Source organism: Typopeltis vanoorti, chromosome 25 (assembly GCF_054136105.1).
Source record: "Typopeltis vanoorti isolate ZY-2024b chromosome 25, IOZ_Tvanoo_1.0, whole genome shotgun sequence".
In the NCBI taxonomy this organism is placed as follows: Eukaryota; Metazoa; Arthropoda; class Arachnida; order Uropygi; family Thelyphonidae; genus Typopeltis; species Typopeltis vanoorti.
The window spans coordinates 38,228,743-38,245,396 of NC_143573.1; the positions used below are offsets into that span (position 1 = coordinate 38,228,743).

At 33.5% G+C, this 16,654-nt stretch overlaps 1 protein-coding gene across 10 annotated transcripts in view; it reads right to left on the reverse strand.

Annotated features, from left to right (window-relative positions):
- The window catches only part of LOC150092673 (liprin-alpha-1-like), a 778,236-nt gene that overhangs the window by 125,568 nt on the left and 636,014 nt on the right, over positions 1-16,654 (reverse strand). The gene's annotated exons all lie outside the window — the stretch shown is intronic.

The following is a 16,654-nucleotide window of genomic DNA, read 5'->3' on the forward strand; positions in this document are numbered from 1 at the left end:
CACAATAAATAATGGAAAAAACTCACGTAGAAAGATTATTTATTAGTATAATTTTCGCCTGTGTGTCACAGGCATCTTCAGTACATTAAGCTCAAAATTAAACACTAACTGAAAATTCCAAAAAGCGCCACCTAAGCAGCTGGTGTAAGATAACTAAAAAGGTCAATAACTTTCCTAAAAAAAAAAAAAAAAAAAAAAAAAAAAAAATAATAATAATAATAATAATAATAATAATAATACAATAAAAAGTTAGGAAAGATTAGCTGATTTGTAAAGTACTATCTCCCATAAAGGGGATGCCTGTGACACACAGGCGAAAATTATACTAATAAATAATCTTTCTACGTGAGTTTTTCTTGTTATTTATTGTGTACCGATATGTCTACTCAAGGTTTACCTCTTTTAAAACTTATAAATTTATTAAGTTGCTAATATTTTACTGAATTTTAAGTTAGCATCTTTAAACATATACTAATATGTCCTATAATGGCAATCCCTTTATCTAGTCCTATGATAGGACCAGAAAAAAAAAAAGGAAGCTAATTCAAACAAGTAAACTAGATGCTGTCTTAAAATGACTCTCTTTCAAATCTTTGGTAATTTAATATAACCATACCTCTTAAGGTTAATGAAGTACCTCATAGCTGATGCTGATATTAAACATATTCTCTCAGCAACTTCCATGCAGCAAAATTGTGTTCTTTGGTTTAATCCTGTGTGATGGAGTATTCAGAGCATGATCCTCCAGTCCTGACTTGTCATAATGATGACAGCAAATGTTGTTTTTATGTGCTTCAAGGTGGATGTTTGCAAATCTACTAGTCTATCTAAAGCAAACAAAATTGCAGGCACATGAAACTTTATATACCCCAGGATGTGTACATGAATATGCAGCCTTCATCCATTCCAAGGAAAAGGGATGAAGACTGTTAGTTGGCAGTACAATTTCAAGGTAGTATATAGATTATGTTTATGAAGAATGTTAGATACCTCTTCAGATGAACCTCATATATAAGGGATGGGAATAGTTTGTGATCTTGTAAGGGATGGATGGAGGGGGGGGGGATGTAATATACTATCTATTTTATAAGGGTGGTAGCCATTGGCTACTACTGGGACAAGAGCTGTATCATTAGAAAAAATGGTTCTGGCTGTATGTGTCAAGATTTTTGAGGAAGCTGTACTTTTGGGATGGATGATGAACTGCTTGCACTTTCGTGTATGTGTTGGTGGGTGGGTTTCCTATAAAATGAAAAATATAATGAACCATTTGGAAAATGTTTGATTAGTATGTGTATGAAGGAAAGACAGTTTATTTTCTATTATGTAGTGTATTTTTTTATGTTGGCTGTTTAAATGCACTAAAAAAAAGTATTCATGTCCTGGGCATGGGGTCAAATAGAAAACACAATCTACATAGCATAGATGATAGGTTAGCTAGTCAACCTATTGAATTGAGTGTGGCTGAGTGCTTCATTCCCTAGGTGTTCTATAAACACATTTACTAAGGGGGAGAGAGAGAGAATGGGAATCCACTGAAGTCCCACCATAAATATTTTTCCTTTTCATACAAAATAACTTGAATATATGATGAATTTCAAAATTCAAATATGTCAAGGAGTGGGAATGGAGCTTGATCCAGTCAAAGGTCTTTGTCACTCGTACAATGATTAACAGCTACGTGATATCAAAGCTGCTCATAATGACCAAGAGTTTGAGAAGCTTTTTTTTTAAATTAAAATTATGAACTGAATTTTTAATGAAGAGGAGGAATACATGTGTGGGTGGGTGGGGAGGGGGGGGGGAAGAGAACCACCTTAACTGACTTATGCTGCGACTTTTCCCACAGTATTATACATGTTTGAGAAGGGAGTTTACTGTGTATCACAGGATATTAAGGCAACTAGATGTGAAGTCAACTACTTTATATGGTAGTCTGTTATTTATATTTTTTATTCTGTAATTCCCACCCACAAAAGGTTATTTTTTAAACTTATAGTACATTCATACTATAAGTTTGTTTTTTTAATATATATATATATATATATATTTTTTCTTTCCAGTCTGGAAATTATGCTCTAGAAACTAAACATGAGACTTTAAGCCACTTCAGGTCTCCAATAAGCAGGGTAGTGGTTTCACAACAGGTAATTAAATTCATCTCCCACCTAAAGACAATCAAACATCCACAGCACAAACCTGCAACTATCCACTCAACGACCTGTTGGTTGGAGAGTGGATATGCCAACCAGGCTGGCAAAGTTGTAAAGATAATTCATCTGTAGACTTTCACACATATGGGTAAAATTAATTTTGTCAAGTATATTTTACTTTCTTTCCTGATGAACTGAAATTTCTTTCCTCATATACTGAAATGCATAACTTGTTACACTAACTCTTATGTCTAATTCACAATGTATAAATTTTTGTGAATTAGTCATAAAAATTTGTGTGTAGCATGGAAACAGAAGAAATTTTCAATACATGATGAGAAGTAAGGAACAAGAGGGTTATCCCTGGCTGTGTAAGAGTGTGGTTAGTAATGGTATCAGGACTAGCTTGAGTTGGAGAGTGGATTGGCCAGAATTGACTACTGATGCTTCATAGTAAATGAGTTTAATAAGAAGTATGATGAGCATTGTGTGAATAATTAGTATGGGCCTTCCACAAATGTGTCTTAACTTCATGGAGGTGTCCCATATAATAAAAATCTGCTTGGGCATCTTTGGCTTGATGTTTCTTATTATGTTTTTATAACACTTTATTACAATTATTATAATTCATTGGACCATTATATTTCAGATCACTGTTATATAAAAAAAACTGACTCAACTGATTTGCTTCTTGGCAAATCAGTCCAATCAGTTCAGTCAACAAACATTCAGAGATTTTTTATAGTTTATCAAAAGATCTCACACAAGTTGCATTTTACCATCTCTGGAAAACATCTCAAGAGCCATATAAAATGGGTTGGAATCCTTGGCTCATGCACAAAGGACACACAAACTGTAATTGTGAACTACTAGTGTATTGACTACAAAGATTACTAACATTTTTTACACACAGTTACTGAAAATAAAGGTTTCAAATTTTTTTGCTGAACTCTACATGTCAATTGCCAACCACATGAACATTGACTGTTTCTTGAGTGTAACAAAAATGAAGATAGTTTAATAATTAAAACTAATATTGAATCTGTTCCAATTACTAGAGCAATTAACAAATAAGTTATATTAAAGTTACATTTTATATGTATATAAGGTGTGTATGTGTATTAAATTGCAACAAATAAGAGTATATTGCAGTTTATTTCACAGAAATTTTTTTTTAATATGTTCTGAAGTGATAATTGCTATCATATACTTAAATGCATGCTGTGATAAAAGAAAATTTAAGAATCAGCATCTTTACATAGTGAAGCACTTTGGCCAGATGAAACAGCGAAAGGCCATTATAGGTACGTTGGATAAGACAAAGTGGTAGTGCAGAGGATCCAGAAGTGAGTAACTGACTGAAATGGTAATGATCAGTCAGCAGAGCATGCTCTCTGTGCAGATAGATTTCCATTTAAGTTCCTTTAGGAACTTAAATGGAACTTAGCATGCAGGCAGAAGAAAATTTTCAATATACAAAAAGAAGCAAGAGAACAAGACAGTTACCCTTGGCTGTGTAAAAGTGTGGTTAATAATGGTATCAGGACTAACATGAATTGGAGAGTGGTGAGTGAATGGATTGTCCAGAATTGATTACAATTGTTTCATGAGTAAATAAGTTTAATAAGAATGATGAGCATTGCGTGAATAATAATTAGCACGGGACTTCCACAAAGTCTTTTTTATACAGTGAAGCCTGTTGGGTATCCATAACTATAGAAACACATGTATGCCTCAGTAAATAACTTTTTTATTATGTCAATATTTTGTCTTATGAATCATAAGACATCACCAGTACAACTATTGAACAACAATATGAATTGAATTCAAAAAATCAAAAACACTAACAACAGGATCCAACAGCAAATGCTAAGCTATTACATAGATCCATATATAAACACAAATGTTTATATACAGAAAGTGCTGAAGCTTCATAGACCTAATCTTAATCGAAACGACTATCTCACTATTCCAAAAGTTTGAGAAATTGTTATCCTCAATTGTATTAAATAATTATCTGCTATATTTTAATTTAATTTAATTTCAGCCTAATAGTTTTAATCCATGAACATATGATGCAGAGGGATTCCAATTCAAGCATACACACTGTTTTTGAATTCAATTCCTACTATTGTTCGATAGTTGTACTGATGATGTTGTATGATACATAAGATGAAATATTTATATAATAAAAAAGTTATTTACTGTGACATGTGTGTTATTCTATTCCACAAAGTATCTTCTTTGGACTCCATGGAGGTGTTCACATAATAACAGATGATAATACTGCTAATATTGAAAAGAAATCTCTTTCTCTAACTGGACAGAAGCAACTGCCATACTTTGCTCTACATTCAACTGTCTAGGAAGTTTTAAAAGAAATTAAATATATGCAAAGTAAAAATCAAAAATCCAACAGAAGCTTTTTCAGGTGAAAGATTTAAAATTATAGCAAAATGTTACTAGATGGAAATCCACTTTTGCATCGCAGTCAGAGTTCAACAAGTTGAAAAAGCCAATGGTTTCAACTTTGCCATAAGTTAATGCTCAATATGAATCCCAAACACTGGAAGAGAATATTTTAGACACCATGACACTGAAGTTCAACATACTAAGTCATTTCATGAAGTAACTACTGAAATCAGCCAGAGCAATGAATTGTATCTATTTCAAAAAAAAATTTTTTTTAAGGAAATGTCACATGTGACTATGCTGTCAAATACCAAAGAGAAAAGATTTGGCAATGTTAAATCAATGAATGTTTTTGTAGATGAAATTTTGTCAGATGCTCATTTTAAGAACACATGATGTGTAGTGGTGATAATTTTTTAAAAATTATATAAGGCATCCAATTCAGTCAATCAAAATTAGTGCACAGAAACCAAAAGAGGTTTCTGAATGAGAATTATATACATGTATAAGCAGATCTATTATGAGGAAAAGAATGAGTAACAGTATACAAGCAAGCTGTTGAGCCTCATAAAATATTTGTGAACACTACTGCCAGTCTGGTTGGTTGAATGGTCAGCAAACTTGCTTACCAATCAATATGCTGTGGGTTTGAATCCCACCATTGACATGGATGTTTGTGAATGTCTTTAGGTGAGAGATGCATTTCACTGCTCAGCTCTAGTGGATGACTGATGTAGCTTGAAAAAGTTCAACATTTGGTCCTAATAGCAGGGTTATTGGATAAATATTAAGATAAATAAATAAATAAAATTATTAAAAATAGCTCAACCCACCCATGGTACTAATATACTATAGATTTATGACATATTGTGGATGGCAGTCACACAAAAAATAAATTGATTAAAAAATTATCAAGACAGGATAACAAACAACTGAATATGTAAACATGTTCCTTATCCTAATGTTCAAAACTAACACATTATTAAATGCTGCCCTCCTTTAGCTATTTACCTCAATACAAAAAGGAATTTATATTAATTAAACTGTTTCTAGAATAGTTAATTTCTTATTGATGAAATGTTAAATTTTATTCTGCATATAATATGAAACAAATTATCTGGAATAATCAAATTAATTAATTAAAACAAACTGATTAATTAAATTAAAACACAGGAGTTCCCAACTGTGCTTTCCAAATGTTAGACTAATTAAAGAAATTATGTAGAGTGGCTGGAAAGTAATGCCTCAATTGCGATAGCTTCCAAGCCAAAATCATGAGACATGCCAATGAAATAGAACACATAAAAGGTACTTTCAAGTCCCTACTTTATTTTTATATTGTATTGACACAAGAAGTCATACCTTATTGACACAACACGATTGTCCCTCTCTTTTAATACACTTTCTCCACTGCATAAGTTTAAGTTTTTCAAGCTGTCATTCTAAAACTTTTCAGATTGTTTTCAGAGCAAATGACTTCCCTCTGATGGTCTTTAATTTAGGAAATAACTGAAGTCTGATAGAGCTAAGTTAAGGGTGTTGCAAGGATGTTTACATTTACAAATCCAATCTCTCTGAAACTGCAAAGTGAATGCACTTGAGTGGCCTCATATCATGTTGCAATGGCAATTCCTTTGACAAACACAATTTGTTGTTTCAACTTTCTCAAAGTCCTCACATAACTTAATTGTTATCCTTTTACCATACAATTCTTGGTGAATGACATTGCCACTGTCTAAAAAGACAGTAAGCATTCAATTTCCAACAGAAGGTTGAGTTTTGAACATCTTTGAACTCAGTGAAGTAGGGTGAGGTAGGTGGCAATATTCTACAGACTGAATTTTCATAATGATGAACCTAACTTTTGTCTTCAGTCATGATTTTATTAAGAAAAACATTGCATATCCTTTAGAAGTGGTAAAGAAATCAGTGATAATATTTCAGTCTTGTTTATTTCATTTTGGTAATCAAATAACACAGCACTCAACTTGTGCAAGCTGAACTGTAGTTCAGGTTCATAATGAATTGGCTGACTCGTGTTAATCCAATGTTTGATTCAGTTCTGGTGATCTCCAAATTACTTGCCAAATTTTCTCTGATAAAATGTGGCAGAGATAACAATATCAAAAATCTTTGAAAGACTGCCACATGACAAGCTAGTAGCTAAAGTGAAACAGATGGGATTAGATAATAGAGCAGTGAGTTGGATAGCTGATTGGGTGTAGGATTGGCATCAGCAGGTTGTGTATGGAAGAGTGGTATCCAAAAGAGGAAAGTCACTAGCAGACTGCCACAGGAATCTTGGGACCATTATTGTTTCCCAACTTTCCATCATCAGCAAACAGCTGATGATGAAAAGTTGGGAAAAACTATGAGAAGTAGAGCAGTTATGCCTTGCAGGAAGCTTTGAATAGACTATGTGGGTGGACAAATCAGAGGGGATATCAGTTTAATGTTGCAAACTGCAAGGTTGGTGCAAGATTTGGTAGGCATTGGGATTAATGGATCAATATACAATTAGGAAGGAAGTGGAGGGGATGAGAGGTCTGGGAGTGATGTTGGACAGACTTGAAGTTTAGAGAGTCACACTGCTAAAATTGTAAGAACATCCCAATAGATCATAGCAATAATAAGGAAGATAATGACATGCAGATGCAAAGAGAGGTTATAGTTCTCTTGTACAAGGCTTAGATCGGGTCACATATGAATTACTCTGCACAGATTTGGTTGCCTGGCTTTCAAAGGGAGAGGATCCAGAGAAAGTCTACTAAGTCAGTGTCAGGTCTATGGAATGTCAGATACAAGGAGAGATTGAGATAATGCAAGTTACAGAACCTTGTGAATAGAAGAAGAGTTATGATTGAGATATATAAGTTAGTGAGGGGGTGTTACCAGATTAATGTTGAGATTTTTCCTAGAGTAGAGGCAAGGGTAGAACTAAAGTCCATCAGCTGTTGTGAGCAAGTGAGTGAGACGAGGTTCTCTGCATAGAGTGATTGGTGAGTAGAATGCTTTTACCTGAAAGTATGGTGAGTGGAAACTGTGAATGGGTTTAAGGCATAATTGATAATCTTTTTTCATGAGAGAGCATAGACCCCCCCCATGACAAGTCCACTGACTCCATGGTAGTTGGATTAATAATAATAATGCTTTTTGCTTATAGAAATCATCAGCTGATGTGCTTGACTACTTGCTTCATGATTATTCATTAATGTCAACTCTGCCATCACTGTTTCTTGCTGGCAACAACATATAGTACTCACATCTATGGTGACTTCACCATAAAAACCTTGTCATGAGCAATGAATTGAAATAGAACTCACCATTTCATGGTCAAAATTTATTACTGATCCATGACACGGATCAAAAATGTGCTGTATGACACACTTCAACAAGTTTGTTGCATAACATGAAAAATACAATTTCAATTGTATACTAAACTTTACTGGAGGGTGAAGGAACATATCACAACTAGATACTTTTTAAGGCTGCTCACACTTAGTGGTGTGAAGTTGTATGAAGGCAGTGTAGGACAAATATTTCTGACTTAGGAAAATGCTAAAGAGTAATAAGAAAATATCACTGGACTGTTTCAATTCATTGTTGTGCCAATAAAGAAAACTTGAAAAATATATCATACATTATGTAGAATATCTAATACAAACATATTCTACATTCATAATCTATTAACATGTTCTACATAAAGACTAACAAAAGTAAGTTCCCAAGCATTATGAATTCTTTACCTATCTATACTAACACTTTCAGGAGAAGTATAACCATCTATTAAGGAAGATAAAATGATGCAATTATTGTATGGTGCCAGAAGAGCAACTATCAAACAATCTTTTTGGCAATTGTTAGTGCATCTTTATCAGTTCATGTGATGTTTTGGTGCAACTTATTAGTATAAAAGCAATATTTAATAATATCGAGTAAATCAAAAATGGAGGATGAAACTTTATTGGATATACACATAATGTTGCACCAGTGACAGAACTAAGATCACGTAAAACCTCATAATAAATTGGGAGGGAAAAAAGGGATTGGTGAAAACAAACAAACTTGGTGCAAGAGAGGTAGGGATCAGTAAGTGATAGGCATTGTGTTCATGTTTAACACAAGCTTATAGCCAAAAATCCATATTATATAAACATATATATGTGTGTGTATATATCAGTGGCGTCACGTGCCCATTTCAGTTGGGTGTTTTGTCATGTGGTTTATGCAACCCATGCTATAAAATTACGTCGATTTGACTGTATGATTTATGATTGCATTTCTACTGATGTATGAAAGTTTAAAGATTACATAGTGCATCAGCACTCATTTTAATTGGTTCAATGCAATTAATTGTAGGATAACTTTGAATATTTTATCAATTAAATGTAACCAAATCTGCATAGAGTGGGGGACAAATGTGTTTATTTTGAGATTACCCCTTTGAGAATTACTCAAAGGGGTAACTTTAATAGGAAATTTGGAAGAGGAGGCTTGCCTCATTCGACTACAATTAAACAAACCACAAAAGCTTTGACAGAAAACAGGACATTCAGTAGATTGTCGACACTGTTTCCCATCGTAAATATGGGCAAAAAAAGTTATATTACATGAGAAACAACAGCTATATACTTTTCATTTTCAAGTTAATTTCTAGCTGTTGTTCCCATGTAATATATATTTTTGTATTTCTCTTTTCATGTTATGCACCTGATGAAGTCTTCTAAGAAGATGAAACTAGTTGTGCACTCAAATAATAAATTGTATTTTTCTTGTTACTAAAATAAAGAGCCAAAGGCTCTTTATTTGCTAGGAAATAATGCTGGATTTAATATCCACTTGATTTATATATAGTATTTTTCTATTTTGATATCTCTCGGCTTCTAGTCATTAAATTTATTTAATAAAATATAACATCTTTAATAGAATTTAGAATTTAAAACAACCAAATTCAAATTATGCACAATAATTTGTAGAATCTGGTATGTTTTTAATTTTGCCACTAGTGCATTCTCCCCCCCCCCCCTCCTGATTTGCTTCACATCTATAAAATTACACCACAGCTAAGTTCTGGAGAGGAATTATGTAAACAAATGTGTCTTCCAATTTTTATCTCATGTTATTGTGGTTATAGCCTTTTGGCTGTTTAGGGGAAGCTAGATATGCCACCATCTAGAGAAATGACTACGAGCAAAATAGTTTCCTGTTGCCTTCCTTGCCATACTATATCCTATGACTGTATCCTGTGTATTCATGGGGCCGGTTTTGCATGCTTGTGGGATGAAAAACCCCAGATAAACTGGTGGAAAAAACCCTGCTGTCCACGCCCAAGACTGTCTAACTTGGCTATGGCTGAGAAAGATCTTTAAGCTCCTCACGTTGTCGACAGGAATCGAACCTAGGACACTCCTTCCCCAGGCATATGGTTGCGAAGTGCATAGCCACTAGGCTAACCACATAGACATGCATCTCATATGGAGAGTTAACTTTATACAGCAGCAGTAACTGACACAAATTCTCTGTACTTTGTGTCATATGTTGATAGTTTTTGAAGCCAGTAGGATTTACTGAATTGAGCTTTATAACAGTTATATTAAAAAGTCACTTTAGGTGTTAAAACATTTTAGAAACCATCTTTCTTTGGAAAGCAGCTATATATATATATTTCCTGTGTGATTTCTGGTCAGGTCTATGTCACATCATTTTTTGTGAAAATTGAATGGCTTATGAAATCTAAATGTTAACGCTTTACTGGAAGATTTTTGAGGCCTTTTTTAATCTAGAGTTTCTGTCAGCAGTCTTGGGATATTTTTATACACCACAGAATGCAATTTCGGCTTTATAGTACATAGCCATTTGAATTCCTCAAAACACATCTTGAAAGCATGCCTTGATTGTTTTTAGTTGATGATACAAGAAGTCTAGTGGTTTATTCTCTTGCATATTTTCTGGTCCCTAATCTTTATGCTATCTGGTTTCTAACTCATCTGTTCAAGATAATTGTGTTTTTTAAAACAGCACTATTAAAAAGTCTTTTCATCATGTAAAACGTTCAAGTATATACATTTGAACATTTTACATTAGGCTAATTACTGTAAGCTAATTCATGTTGTGAACTGTGAAAATAACCATGCTCTAATATTACATTCCAACTGCATTTTGTATTACAGTTGGCAGTGAAACAAATAAAAATCGATCTTCTTATGTTATTATTTTTTTATTTGTTTAATGGTAATTCCTGATATTTACAAAAGTGGGGATAACTTGCAAGTTATGCTATTTTTGTTTGAAAGTACTTGATTATTTACTTTACAATTAATCTGGAGATGCATGGTAGGCTTAAGTTTATAACAGAGAGTGAGAGATAAATCATGCCACCTGTTTCATAGATTGGAATTACTTTTATTTCAGAAACAGCAGTAAAGTATATCTTTGAGACTATCTTCATGCAAAGTAACTTTTGGCAGGGACAAATGGTCAACGAAGGAATTAACTTTAATTACATAACATACTCTCTTCTGGTTGTGAAAATAAAATTTATACTGTTACAGTCATTGAAGGCTGCTGTGATAGAATTAATTGATAATGAATAAGATGTTTTAAAATGAAACAAAAAAAAGTGTAAGTTATGTGAAGAAAAGAATATATTTTGGATGCATTTAGAACGAGGCTGAAAATTGAGTTGCCACTTGTCTCTGCTAACTTGCGTGTAGCGAGTGGATTTCTGGAGACCTCACAGCAGAGGAGAGCAATTAGTTTTTCTTTTTCTAAATTAAGAAGTATTCTAGTTTCAGTGTAGTAATAATGCTGAACTTATCAAGTATGATAAAAATTATCAACTGTGCCAGAGGAACTTTGTGATAACTTCGATCAATGAAAGAAAGAATGTTACAGTTCAACTCAAATCACTGAATGGAGAAAATTCTAGGCTTTTTTCAGCTAGTTCATGAGTTAATCAGTCTCTGGCATAAGAAAGTAAGTAGGGTTTATTCTCCTGAAAACTCAAGCTTTTAGCCCTGCAATTAAAAAGACTACAAGAACTCATACAATTTCAGATTGGAAGTATAAAGTGATGGAGCTGTCTGCCATTCTCTCAGCACTTGTAAGTATACAAATCAAATTATTGGCAGAAATGAACCAAACAACTGGTAATGACTAAGGGTTGAGACTGGCTGGTTATTACCAAGTTACTACCAGTCAGTACTCTTAAGATAAGGCCATAATTCTGCCATCACTCCTAGACACGTTCCAAAAATCATAACTAGCACTGAAGGCAGGATCTATAGTTTACCTCCCACTGTGGATGACAATATTCATTTCAATAAGCTGACATCCCGAAAAAAAATCCAAACTACTCAGGAGCAATAGTCCACAAAAAGAAACAGAAGCTGTAAAAAACTGTATTTGCTATACAATAGCAAAAAATTGTTACAATTAAAGCATATAAGGATAATGCAACTGCCATAATGGATCAGACAGAATACAGCAGAAAAATGAAGTCTCCAGAAAGATTGCTCCCTTGCTTACCAAGTTACATATCAGGATTCAATTAATCCTCAAAAGAAAAAAAAAATATATATATATATATATATTTATATATCTTGGCAAAATGAACAAGATATATAAATACTAATAAAACTACAACTATTCTACTAAACCACTCCAGATATATAAGCCTCAAAAATTCACAAATCCAATAAATACCCCACTGTCCTATGATAGCATCAGATGGTTCCACCTTAAAACTTGCCAACAGTTGACAAATAAGATTTATCATATAATTCGCTTTTATAGTATATTCAAAAATTATTGACTATAAATTAGAAATTCTGCAACCAAAAATTTTGTGCACACATACACAGTCTAGAGGGAACATTGCTTCACATGCTTCATCTCACTCTAAATTCTTCCACTCTGTTTCCATGATTACTATCATTCGGCTTTTTTTTTTTTTTTTTTTCTGTCATGCTATTTTCATTTTTGGAACACTATTATCACATTCCTCACATACACACCTTAATATCATTTATCCTGACAGCTATAAATCTATTTTATGATGCATACATAAATTATCTTTCACAGCATACCAACTGAAATATATATGCTTACACTTGAGTTGTTAAGCCTACAGTTAGAAATGAAGGGAATATGAAAAGACAGTTTGATATAAAATCAAGTACAACAAAGGTGTACACTACTCCTACCATCTATGTTAAACCTGATACTGAAATTGAAGACATTCAACACAGCTCTTTCACTTTATGCAGATGATGTTACATTTTTAAATATGTGCATTACAATCCTTTGTGATTCTGTAATGAAATTCAGTACCTTCTATCACAAATGATATTAAAATCAGAAATAAAAAGACAATAACCATGAAAAAATAGCAATTTAGGCACAATTTATGGTTACAATGATAAACTAAATATAGAAATAGATAACAGAATTAAAATGGTATGGAAAGGAGAACACTGTAGTATTCCAGTAAGGCACAGGACTAGATGTTTATAACACGGTTGTAGAGTCCATAATTTGTGTAAAATGCTGATCACTGTGTAACACTAAAGGAAAGGACTAGATGGAATTTCACCACATGTTTTAAGGAAATGCTGTGGAACTGACTTTGCCATTACCAATGATACATATGATATGCATATGATATGATTTATGATTGCAATGGGTCAAGTTCCTGGAGGGTAGGGTGGCAGAATGGGTGTATCAAACTATAGGCCAGTTTGTATTTCATCTGTGGTAGTTAAGGTTTAGAAAAATTGGTAAGAACTTATATACAGAATCCAGCAGATAAGGGCAATATTATTTATGCAGGCCAGCATGGATGTGTTAAGGAGCACTCTTGTTTTAGTAATCTGGTTACCTTTTTACAAGCAGTGGATGAGGGTAAGGCATACACTGTCATTGGATTTTGCACTGACAGAATGCCACAAGACAAGTTGGCTTTTAAGTTGTAACATATAGGTCTGGATATCACATTAGTGGATTGGATTGATAACGACTTTCTGATAGATATCAGAGGGTTACAAGTGGAGTTCCACAGGGTTCAGTACTAGGTTCATTACTGTTTAATCTTTATGTCAATGATATTGTCACTGGATCACAGGGAAATATTCATACTAACTTTGTGGAGTTATTCTAGAAGAAGTGGGGGAAAACAAGGAATCTTGGGGTTATGAAGATAACCCAAAGAACTGTTGCAATACTGAAGAGAACATTGACCTGCAGAGTAAAAGGGTTGTGATTCCATTATATAAAGCTCTGATCAGACTATTACTGTGCTCAAATTTGGTCACAGGGATTTGAAATGAGATGAAATATCCTTGAAAAGGGTGGAGTATGGATAATGAAAATGATATCAGGACCATACAGTGTTGGTTATGAGACAGACCAAGGGCATGCAAACTATATGTTTGGTGGACAGATGACAAAGGGGGGGGGGATATGAATGAGACATTTAAGCCACTGAAAGGTTATCATGCAGAAATTTTTCATAAGACAGAAAGAGGAAAAGGGATATTCCTGGAGGTTGCAAAATGAAATAGTGAGTAAGAGGGTAAGAAATAAATTTTTTGCATGAGGAGTGGTAGGTAGATGAATGGAATTCATTGCCTAAGAGGATGGTAAAAATGCTAATGGACAAGTTTAAGGAGTGGTATGATAGACTTTGTTTTGTCTATCATTGACCACCTATGAATTCTATTATGCCTGGAAGTCAGAAAAAATAATAATACTATGCTTAGGCACCGTTTACACACACACACACACACACATCTTCCCCTCGTGACTGAATATGCTTAGAAAGAGTTAACAGAATTTTTTTTAAAAAAAACATCATTAATGATAGTACAGTAATAATAATAATAATTAAAAAACATAGTAGTTTAAAATACATATACTTTAAAATATATTTATTTAAAACCATAATTAAAATTTTTTTACTAAAACAAAAAGCCAAAAGGCTTCATTTCGCCAGTGCAAAATAATATAAATCAAGTGGATATTAAATCCAGCATTATTTCAAAGCTGAATGTAGAAACTATGAAAGTTTTTCATAAAAACGTTAACCATGGAGCTTACAGGAATATACTTGCCGGCATTTACGAGTTGCCCTATCACAGAAACAGCTGCCAGACCACTGAACCTTATCAAAATGGACCAATAAAAGGCAAATATATGAATGCTTTGGCAAGCGATCATGTCCTCTATATGGTCAGAGTTAGGGCAACTCGTAAATGCTGGCAAGTGTATTCCTGTAAGCTCTCTAGTCAACGTTTTAACAAAACTTTTATAGTTTCTATGTTTGGCTGTGAAATAATGCTGGATTTAATATCCACTTGATTTATACCATAATTAAAAATATTTCATTTCTGGCAGTTATTATTCTTATTTTTTATACTCTGTTGCACATAAATATTTTTCTTCACTTTTTTTGTTCTGTAAATACATTTCAAGTAATCCAGAAAATTTTTTATGCAGTTATTGAATAAATCTTGCATTACATATATATATGAGATCACAAGTCCATAAACCTTTGAAAATTGTTGTATACCTATATTAATTTTCAACCAAGCAAAAAAAGGCAAACAGAAGGTATTAGGATAAAAAAAAAAGTTATGGGAAAAAAATGACTTTACTCCATCCATAAAATGAATCATACTTAATCAAGTATAATTCCTTTTGAAAACTATTTCAATAAAATAATTAAATAGAACATGATATCATCCTTATTTCTAACCTACGTAATGCAAACAAAAATATGCTTTTGTAGAAACAAGACTAAATTCATAATGAAGATTTATGCAGCTAGACGGATGATATTGCAATACTGTAAATATTACAATAGCATATTTCATAATTTATATTTTTAGATTAAAATATATTTTATAAATTCCTGCATAAATAATGTATGAAAACTGCAGTCCAATTTTTTTCTCTAGTCCAATATCCAACTTTATAACCACTAAAAGGTGACATTCTGGTGATATGCAATATACAGACTCTTCCAGGCAAGCCAACCCCCACATTTCCATAGTGTGATTTGTGTTTGATTAAAACAAATATATTAAATTTAGTTTAATCCTTTATCCAAGTGTGTGCAAACAAAGTTTGCACCTGAAAGTATCTTCAGGACTGGGGTAAAGTGGTACAACATCGGGCAACTCCTTGCAAAGGTGGTGGAGCAAGCTACCAACACTCCTATCTCAGTATCTCCCATGATGCAAAACACATCTCCTTGTGGATATGTATAATGGTATGCATTAAGGGAAGACCTTTATTGAGGTCTCTTCAGTGGGAGCCAGGCCCAAGTGGAGATACCAAGGCAGAAGTTACCTCAATAAAGGAGGAGATGACCTTTATTGAGGTCTCTTCAGTGGAAGCCAGGCCCAAGTGGAGATACCAAGGCAGAAGTTAGCAAGGTCATCTCCTCCTATAGGAGCTGCCAAACGGTGTGCCACCTTTTTATTAAATTACTCTGGATTTAGAGAAAGATGATTAAAGTTTATTTTTCACTTGGTCAGACTATAATAAATTTAGTTTAATCCTTTATCCAAGTGTAAATTTTCAACATCTTTCTCTAAATCCAGAATAATTTAATAAAAAGGTGGCACACTGTTTGGCAGCTCCTATAGGAGGAGATGACCTTGCTAATGCTTCTGCCTTGGTATCTCCACTTGGGCCTGGCTCCCACTGAAGAGACCTCAATAAAGGTCGAAACTAATCTGGGTAGTGGCCCTTCCCTTAATGCATAACATTATACATATCCGCAAGGAGATGTGTTTTGCATCATGGGAGATACTGAGATAGGAGTGTTGGTAGCTTGCTCCACCTTTGCAAGGAGTTGCCCGGTGTTGTACCACTTTACCCTAGTCCTGAAGATACTTTCAGGCGCAAACTTTGTTTGCACACATTTGGATAAAGGATTAAACTAAATTTATTATAGTCTGACCAAGTGAAAAATAAACTTTCAAAACAAATATATCTTCACCAGTTGAAAGATATGCCAATTTACCTCTTGGTGGCAAATGATTTTTATTGCTTAACAAAATACACCATGAGTGCCATCTCACAGA